Below are 9,377 nucleotides of genomic sequence, written 5' to 3'. Positions count from 1 at the left end.
TGGATTATTTTCTACAGCAATACATCTTATAAATCTGTCTTTCGAAGAAAAACCGTGGTTTAAACCCCCCAGTGTCCTCCAGCGACGGAATATTGTTACAAACCAGACCGCTGGTAAAAATAATCGGATTTCAAAATGGCTAACGTTAATTGCTAACGTTAACGTTAGCTTGCCAGAGAAGATGCGGTGTCTGCGACGCCTGTGTGAATTGTTCAGACGTAGGCCTACATGGTAAAGAACAGACTCTCAGGATGTAAAACATGTTTCTGAGAGGATTACTGAAAATGGAAGCAGAAGGACGCCATGATTAAAATGGACAAACATACATGAACTGACAGTGTACAGTGTCGAGCTGTTTGAAAGCTTACAGAGGAGTACAGGTAAGTGATGAGTCAGATTATCACCTGAATTTAACTGTGTGAGAAATGTGAAATAACGTAATATGTGAAATAGTGACACTTTCTGTTTTCACAGCTGTTCAAAGTAACATGTTACCCACCTTTTTTTTCCACGTGAAAACACCACTGCACAAACTATTCTTGTCTTTGGATAGCCTACGTTTTCTGCCTGACTTTCACTGAGGCTGCATATCTTATATTTATAATTTTTGACTGCCATCCTTAATATAACACCAGTAATTTCCCAATGACTAATCGTTTTTTATGTGTACCACTCCTGAAGAACTTCTTATTTTACTCGGTGGGCTTTTATTTTGGCGTCTTCCTGTCATCACGGTGTGTGGCTGTATCTGACTTGACGCTCCTGAGCCTGAGGAATTTCCAGAAGTTTTGTAATTTATTGGCAGCAGCACTCCGAGCTGCAGAGCAGGGAGACAAACATTTGATTCACCCTCACTATGACTCAACATTTACTAATACCTTCACTTTCATGCTTCTTTATCTGCTTAATACCAAATCAGATCTTAGGTTTATGGACTGCTTAACACACAAATATGTAATATGGGCTTATAAAACAAGTTACTGGAAGAATTCATTAAATGTATCACAACATAGTTCCTATATTGACACCATCTATCTGGCAAAGCCTTAAGAATAGCAATAATAGTAATATTTAATTTACCTTTATGCCAGACTGTGCATGTGCATACATTTTAAAATATAGTGAAAATGATATTCAGACTGAATTCTTTACAAAATCCTAGGCCAAAAATAATGAAAAACCTGAAAAACTATACTATAATTTCAACCATTTAAAGCTCTGGTAGGCATATTTTTTTGTTTTGATTTGCTTTGTGTGTTTCATTTGTCAAAAATCCCATAATAACCTTGCAGGATGTTGTTATTGAGGTGGTCGGAGGACAAAGGACTTATGCACCCCTTCTTAGCTCTGTTTTCAGGCTTCAGAAAAAATAGGCCATGATGGGAGATTGTGTCCTATCACAGGTTATTTTAGGGAGAGGGTGTTCCTATTGGCTGTTCTCCAAATACAGATGCAAAAGCAGGTCCCTTTAGACAGTGAAAGCCTTATTCAATGGTGGGAAAAGGTGATTTTCTGGCACTGGCAACTACTGGGTACACTGCAAAGCAACCCCATTTTTGCATTTTTGAGGTGAGAGAAAATGTTGTAGTTAGTTAGTTCATTCTTCTGCTAACTGGAGCCAAAGGTTCACAGCTGCAGCTAATTCAAGTTTATGTAGCTAGCTAGTGCATTGAATCACAGAATGTCCTCTATAAGGGCTGTACTGACACCTTCAGTGAGCATGTGTAGCAACTCAAAGCCAGAGCAAACCTCAGCGCTGGGGGTCTGATCCCGGACTGCCCCAACTCCCCACCGGATCAGCAAACTTTCTGTTGCTGCCGTTACACAGGTTAGACCTGGCCCTGCTGCAGGCCATCGGCCTGCTGTGACCCCTTGGCACTGGGGTTTGTGCTGTTTGAATTACAGTCTCTACAGCTGTGAAAGGGCCATCACTGGAACTGCAGTCCGTAGCAGCTTGGGGTGAGGCAGAGGCACCCTGTGGTGGGCTAGCTAGCTGATTCTTGTCTCATTTGTGGTCAGCTAAAGTGAAAAAGTGCGTGGCAAGGAGGGGCTGAGAGAATGTACTACATACAGCTCTATAATGAAATAAGATTTTGCCCATTTTAAATGGTTATAAGAAAGGAAAATCAATAATCGGCGGTTGCTGTTGATATTATGACAGGGTGCCACAATAATCAATGTACGGGAAGCACTGATAACTGTTCCTGAATGAGGTGTGTGCACATGCCTGTGCTCATCTGGATGAAGGGGCTGAAGATGGAGAGAGCTACAGGAGAAAGGTGTGTATTGATATTCTGCCAACCAGAGCTCTGTTCCCTTCATCCTTTCTTGTGTCTGGACACACAGTCAGACATTCAGGATTTTTTAAAATTAACATTTTAACATGTTAACATTTTCATTTCAGCATTTGTATTTGAGAGGTTTTAGAGACTCCAGAGACCTTTTTTCACAGAACACGTCATACCACTAAAAGCACAGTTGTTATTATAAACGAAGGCTCTTAGTGTCCCAGTAAACCGGCGTCAATTAGTCATGCACACCACCAGAACCCTGGAACTGGGACGCCTAAATCTTTATCTTTAGCAAGCTTTATTGTTATTAATTATACCTGTGCTTTTCCTACTTTTACAAGTCAAAATCACTGCAAAAAACATTTGTTTCTGTAGTAAAACTGCACACCAGTGTGAACAGAAGTGTGTGGGAGTTACTGCAGAACTGTCTTGGGAGTCATTATCTACTTTTATTGTTCCCCTAAAAAAACCTTCAACAAAGCAAAGCGTCAGTGTTTAGTTAATTAAACCTCATCTCAGATTGTTTTCACTGATAATCTGCGTGCACTAACATGAACTGTAATTTTCCGTAAGTGTGAGGAGGCTGTTGGGAATTCATAATGGCAAACGGAGGTGCACAAAGAGGTCAAAACATAGACATGCACACAAAAACACACAACAGATGAGGAGTGTGTCATCTGAGGGATGGATATTCCAGTAAATCACACACGTTTATACACTCATACGCATTCCTTAGGTCTGTGTCAACACATGTTTGGACAAACGCTCTGGTATGTGCATTATATTATATGGTGGTACTTTAATGACTTAGACTTTTAAACTCACATTTTTAATAGTGTCAGGCTTTTGCGAGATTAAAAAAAAAGATAACAGACAGCAAGTTTTGGCTGCTTTGTGCAGATTAAATTTTTTTGTTAAAGTCTACTGTTTTGAACCACCAAGGAGAACTTTATTCTTAGCCTCATAGCTTGGAGGGTAGACAAACAGTAAAATTATAATGTCATATACAAACAAATCATACTTGATTTCTAAAGTAATGACCAAATATTACAGGTGGAGTTATTATAAGCTTCAGTAATTCCAATCACAACAGCTCCTTTTATAAGCGTCAGACAGTTTAATGTGCATAGAGTTCTTCCTGAGACAAAAATATACACCAGATTACATGTAATATTCATTTACATGCAGCACCCTGCACTTAGAGCACATACAGCATCCCAAATATGCCCTCCAGGGAAGATTAAAGTGGAATTGATCATCCACATTTTCAAAAATCAAATAAAGGAGCTCAGTCTGTGAATCTGGCTGAAGCCTTGTTCTTTGCTGCCTGCAGCTGAAACATGTCCACACAGACTTAATCAATTACTAACTTCTGAGTCAGCTAGAGTGTTTCTTTTTTTGTTTTCTTTTTTAGTGAGGGATGTGGCTCTTGTACCTAAGTGCAAAAGCCAAATGTGACACTAGGTGGCAGGAGCTCCATGCTTTTGCAGTGAATTCTCCTCCATATCCTAACACTGCATATATTACATATTTTACTGGTTGTTTTCAACTACATGTTCAGTATTTATTTTCCTACCCTGCACTTTTATTTGCTTTTAATTCTCTGGAAAGAATTCAGTCCAAATATAACTATGTGTAAATATTCTACTAATGTCGTTTTTCCTTGCTGTTGACAACATGTCTGTGTTGTTCCTCAGCCACAAGTCACTTAGAGTCTGTTTACAGCGTCTCACTGCATTTAAATAAATCATCCAAAGTGACCAAAACATCTGTGTAAAGATACTGAGGATGGAGAGAACACTGGAATTATAAATGTCAGTGACACACTTTGAAAAAATGTCCTCCATGGTCCAATATGGACCCCACTAGGGCTGCACGATTAATCATAACAAAATTGTGATCTCGATTCATATGCATATGCGATCTAATTTTTCAATGACGACGATTCTGACGGCCCCACCCATGCCAGGAGTCGGGACATCATCTGCATGAAAACAAGCACTCCCAACGACGCAACGTTATACTAAGTGATGCAGAGCGACAGCCAGCCGGCAGTTTGGAAAGCAGGCAGACGGGGGGAAACACACTGCTAACTGTAGCCTCAGTCTGTGCCTCATACAGATCTGCTGGTAAAGTTAACTTAGCGTTAGCAAGCGTGATAAAAGACGGCAGAGAGGTTACTGCTATGCTAAAGCTTTACAAGCTATTCAGGGCTGCTGACAATAACGTTAACATGACAAACAGCAAGGCTACGGCTAACACGTTAATGTACTGACGCTCCTCAGACAGACAGACACACACACACACACACCCACACACACACATCCCAGACAGCCTCTCAGTCCTTAGCCGCTAACGTTAGCTCATGTACAACACAGGTACCACACAAAAACTTTTACAAAGGGTCATAATGTGCTTCTAGTGACTGTCAAATCGCCAGCGAAAGATGTTTACACTGCGGACAAAGAGAACAGCTGCCTGCTCTCATGGGACAAAGATCCTCTGAGAAGAAAGACGGTTCACTCTGCTCTGCCGCCAGGAACAAAGTGGGAGGCAAAGATCCTCTCTGAGGAAGAGGGCTCACTTTGCTGCAGGGTTCACCAAAACATTTTTTTTTTCTTTTAATAAATTGAACACACATTAAAGAACATACAAGCCCTATAGAGAATTAATGCATATAATACAATACAATAAACATTATCAAATTAAATGAAGGAAGAGGATTTTTTTAAAGGCAAATAAAATATTGGGGATTTATGTAAAAATATACATAGAGACATATAAATAATTATATAATTAAAGATATATAGGCTATGTTCGGTGAATACTCCTGTCAAATGCATGGTGTTGAAACGTTTAATTTTGACTTAATTCCAGGCCTGGAATACCTACCTCAGAAAAATGTTGTTCAACATTGATATTATTGTTAAAATTGTTCAAAAGCTGTAAGAGAAGACAAGAGACTAAAGTTTATTGTTTTTACGGTCAGTGTCAGGCTGTCAGCTGCATTTAAGCTAAAACAGGAGTGTTCCCTCTCTGCTGACCAGAGTTTATGTGACTTGTGTCTCTTGTATCAGGCACAATCATAGGTTTTGTTATTTAATGATATTTTTTTATTATTTATTTATAATTTTTGTTACTTTTCCTTTTGTATCAGGAAATAAGCACAATATATCTTTATGTTGAAAAAAATCGTGAGAGAATCATGATCTCAATTATAAGCCAAAAAATCGTGATTCTCATTTTTTCCAGAATCGTGCAGCCCTAGACCCCACGTGTGAAATTCCAGCCAGCCATCCCTCATTTAACAGCAGCTTGATTGTTGGCATAACAACAGCTTTAATCTAGATAATCTATTAAACAAAGTTCCTCTCCATTCAAAACACCGCATGGAAATGTAACAGCATTTGAATCACAATGACCGTGTGGTGAGGAGTGACAAGAGCCAGATGTTCATTTCAAGTGTTCCTATCACATTACATCGTTTTATTTGTTCCTGTTTTGCCTCTCTTACTGTCTTGGGTTCTGGAGATTGATTTGCTTCACAACATACTCCGGATGGAGCTTCATCAAACCAAGATGGACATTGTTGCAAAAGAGTAAATTGCTGTCAGACAGCCTTGCGGAAGATGGTATTCTTAGAGCATCTTGCAGTGTTTATCCTTTATGTTGATTTATAGCCACGCTGAACTCACTCTTGCACTCTCAGCTGGAAGATTCCTGAAAGACGCTCCTCGTCACAGACATGCAAAACATTTTTTTTTTTTTTTTTGCTAATTTTGAGACATTGGTACTGTATAGTAACTGGTATCAATTACCAAGACAAGAATGTAGCTACAGGATATTTCTGATAAACAGTTCTGGACAAAACATGTAAGATTTTTTTCTTTTTAGTCAGCAGATTAGATGATGACTGAGCAAGAGCCTCGCCTGGATCAACATACTGAAGAAATAAAATGTTTGTGGCATTTGTTTTCAAGGCAACTGTGGAATAATGGGTCCACTGTTGGGTATGGTGCGGCATTGTGGTGCAGTAATTGCTAATGTTGTTGTCTCACAACAATAGGGTTCTAGGTTCGAATCCGCAGGCCAGCTTGGGCCATTCTGTGTGGAGTTTGTTCTCCCTGTCTTAGCGTGGGTCTTCCATCTACCTCTCCCAGTTCAAAGATATGCACGTTAGGTTAATTGGTGATTTTGAATTGCTCGTAGGTGTGAGCGTGATTGGCTTTCTGTCCCTATGGCCCTGTTTATACCTGGTATTGACATGCCTCTTGGGTGATCCAGTCACAAGTGGACAGTGATAAATGCAAGTGTAAACGACCACCAAGGTGCATTATGATCCGATCAGTCAGCATTCATTTGACCACGTATCTTTTGGAGTGTACATGCTAATGCATCATGATGCGTCCCCAGCGTGATAGTTGTTTTAGTGACAGCGTGTTCATACTCTTTAACTCATCCATTTTACTTTGAGTTTGATGACGCGTTGCAGTACCCTCCATCGTTTTGCCACGTTGAAGGAGACGCATTAAATTCTGTTGAGACTGTTATCTCCATGTGTACCGACAAAACTGCCAACATGGCTTGTGAGCAAGCTAGTGACCATGTTAGCGAGCAGCCAGCAAGAGTGCGGACTAGGGGTGGGAATCTTTGGGCACCTCACGATTCGATTACGATTACGATTCAGGGGCTACGATTCAATTATAAATTGATTATTGATGCATCTTTAATTTATGTATATTGATGCACTTTTTCACAACACGCATTTCTTTTTGTCTCACTGAATAAGCATTCAACACTTGCAATTTTTAAAAACAGTGCATTTGTAATAAGAAAGAGTTGAATTCATTTCCATTATATTTTATTAAACATATAAATGGAAATGCTTGCAAACTGGAAAGTTACAACTTCGTTGTACGGAACCAAAGGTAACAACAGGTATCTTAAATCACAAGATAAAATGTGCAGTTAGAGTAACAAATGATTCGGAGGCAACAGACGTCCACGCATCACATGTAACTGCGTTCCTACCTGCCTTCAACAGTGAGGCCATGACTTCTGTTTTGGTTTGATGGTAGAGTGTCGGGATGGCTGTGTCGGTAAAATAGCATCGGGATGGGATGGTGTATCTGGGCTCCAGTGTATGCAGCAGTGCTCGAAATCCCTGATTTTCCACGATAGAATAAGGACGCAAATCCTTGGCAATAAATGCCGCGATGGCCTTCGTAATTCGCTTCGCCTTTTCCGATGAGGGTGGCAGCTTTCTAATTGCTTCCTCGATTGTTCTCTGGTCGGTAGCGCCACTAGTTGCCGCAGCAACAACAGCCTGCCGTCTCCCTGACTCCTCGGTCAGGTGGAATCGAGTTACATGGCTTCTCATGTTTGTTGTGTTGCCAAAGTATTTTATTTTAGCACGACACAGCTTACATATAACGTGGCTCTTGTCCAGTTCGCTTCCGCCGTCAACGTTGTAGAAGTCGAAGTATTTCCACACATCTGCTTTTAAATTAGAAGAAGCTGTTCAGCTCTCACGGCGAGGTGGGTAGCGGTCAGCCATGTTTGTTTTCCTCTGTGCGCATGTCGGCGTGTCTGCTCCAGGTGCGCATCCCAAAGTGTCCCGGAGATGACACGTACCGTGCTTCTTAGTTCCGCATTATTTAGAACCTTCTGTATTACTCTAATTAACAGATTTAAATAATCGAAATTTGGACGTTTGTGAATCGATTCAGATTTGTTCACGTCCGAATCGCAATGCGTCTAAGAATCGGAAATTTCCCCCACCCCTAGTGCAGATGTAGGCTAGTAACTGTGCACGGGGCCCTTAAACCTTCTTGTGTAAGTGAAGTAGGCAGTAACAACATCTGAACACAAGTGGTCACCTGGGGATACAGACAAAGTTGTGAACGGCGATGTGTCTCGGCTGTCCACTTGTGTTAGGGTCACCGAAATGCATGTTAATAGCAGGTGTAATAAGGCTCTCTGTGTCAGCCCTATGTTAGTCTGGCAACTTGCTACTTACCAGACGTAAGCTGGGATTGGCTCCAGCCCCCCTTGACTCTGTAAAGGATAAGTGGTTATGGGTAGATTGATGTTAAGATGGTCAGTTTCTTCTGATGTTAGTGGTGATGTTAACTAGTATAACTAGATAAAGTCACTGCACTTTTTAATCAGCAGGTAAAGGTTATCTATGTGCTTGCATGGTGCAGCTTTGTGTTTCTGAGATGTTCTTTTTCAATTAAATTTTTGTACACCAGATGTTAAAACAAAATATACTTTATACATACCAAGTTTTCCCCTTGTACTTTCTGGCATTTTTCTTGAAGTGTTTGCCCTTCACTTGCATTGCCTAAAGTTGCTGATCTGGAAATATTCCCCAACATGTTCCAAAGAGAAAATATTTAACCAGAGAAACAGCACACTTGGAAGAAGGAGCATCAAATAGCTTTTTTTTCTTTTTGAGAAATGTGGTCCTAATTTGAAGAAACAGTACAAAAAAAAAAAAATCAAGTCACAAGTCCTCAAAAGCCAGCTGCAAGTCTCACTGACTATTAAAACTACACAATCTGTGAGCTGTGTAGCAGATGTATTTTGTGGCTAAGTGTAAATGGGGTCTCTGTTGCTGTCTTTACTCTTTGTCTTTTACTCTTCTGGTATTTTACTGGGTCAGAACTTGAGATTTGAATGTTTTTGCTTTTATAAGAGTCCACTGATTTAGCATTGCACTCCAACACTGTTGGCTCCATGAACCAGAGATATAGTCTCTTTTATTCCACACAATTTTCTTTCATGTCAAAACCTGGCGCCAATATTACCCACAATGCAACTCAACTAAGATTTGAGTGTGTTATGCTAGTAGAAGCTAATGTTGCCTTGCTAGCCTCAAGCAGAGCTGAGGAGTGGGCTACAGAGATCTGGTAAGCTCATTCTTTCTAACTTCTCTCTAACTCTAAATTTTAGTGACAGTGCACATGTTTGGGAAGTGCTGAGCAGACAAATGGGTACATGACACTTGGAAACTGATGTTTTGGTAAACACTCACCAGCCACTTTATTAGGTACACCTTGCTAGTACTCGGTTGGACGCATT

The sequence above is a fragment of the Epinephelus lanceolatus genome, chromosome 13 (genome assembly GCF_041903045.1).
Source record: "Epinephelus lanceolatus isolate andai-2023 chromosome 13, ASM4190304v1, whole genome shotgun sequence".
Classification (NCBI taxonomy): domain Eukaryota; kingdom Metazoa; phylum Chordata; class Actinopteri; order Perciformes; family Serranidae; genus Epinephelus; species Epinephelus lanceolatus.
Note: the sequence above shows the minus strand (reverse complement) of the source record.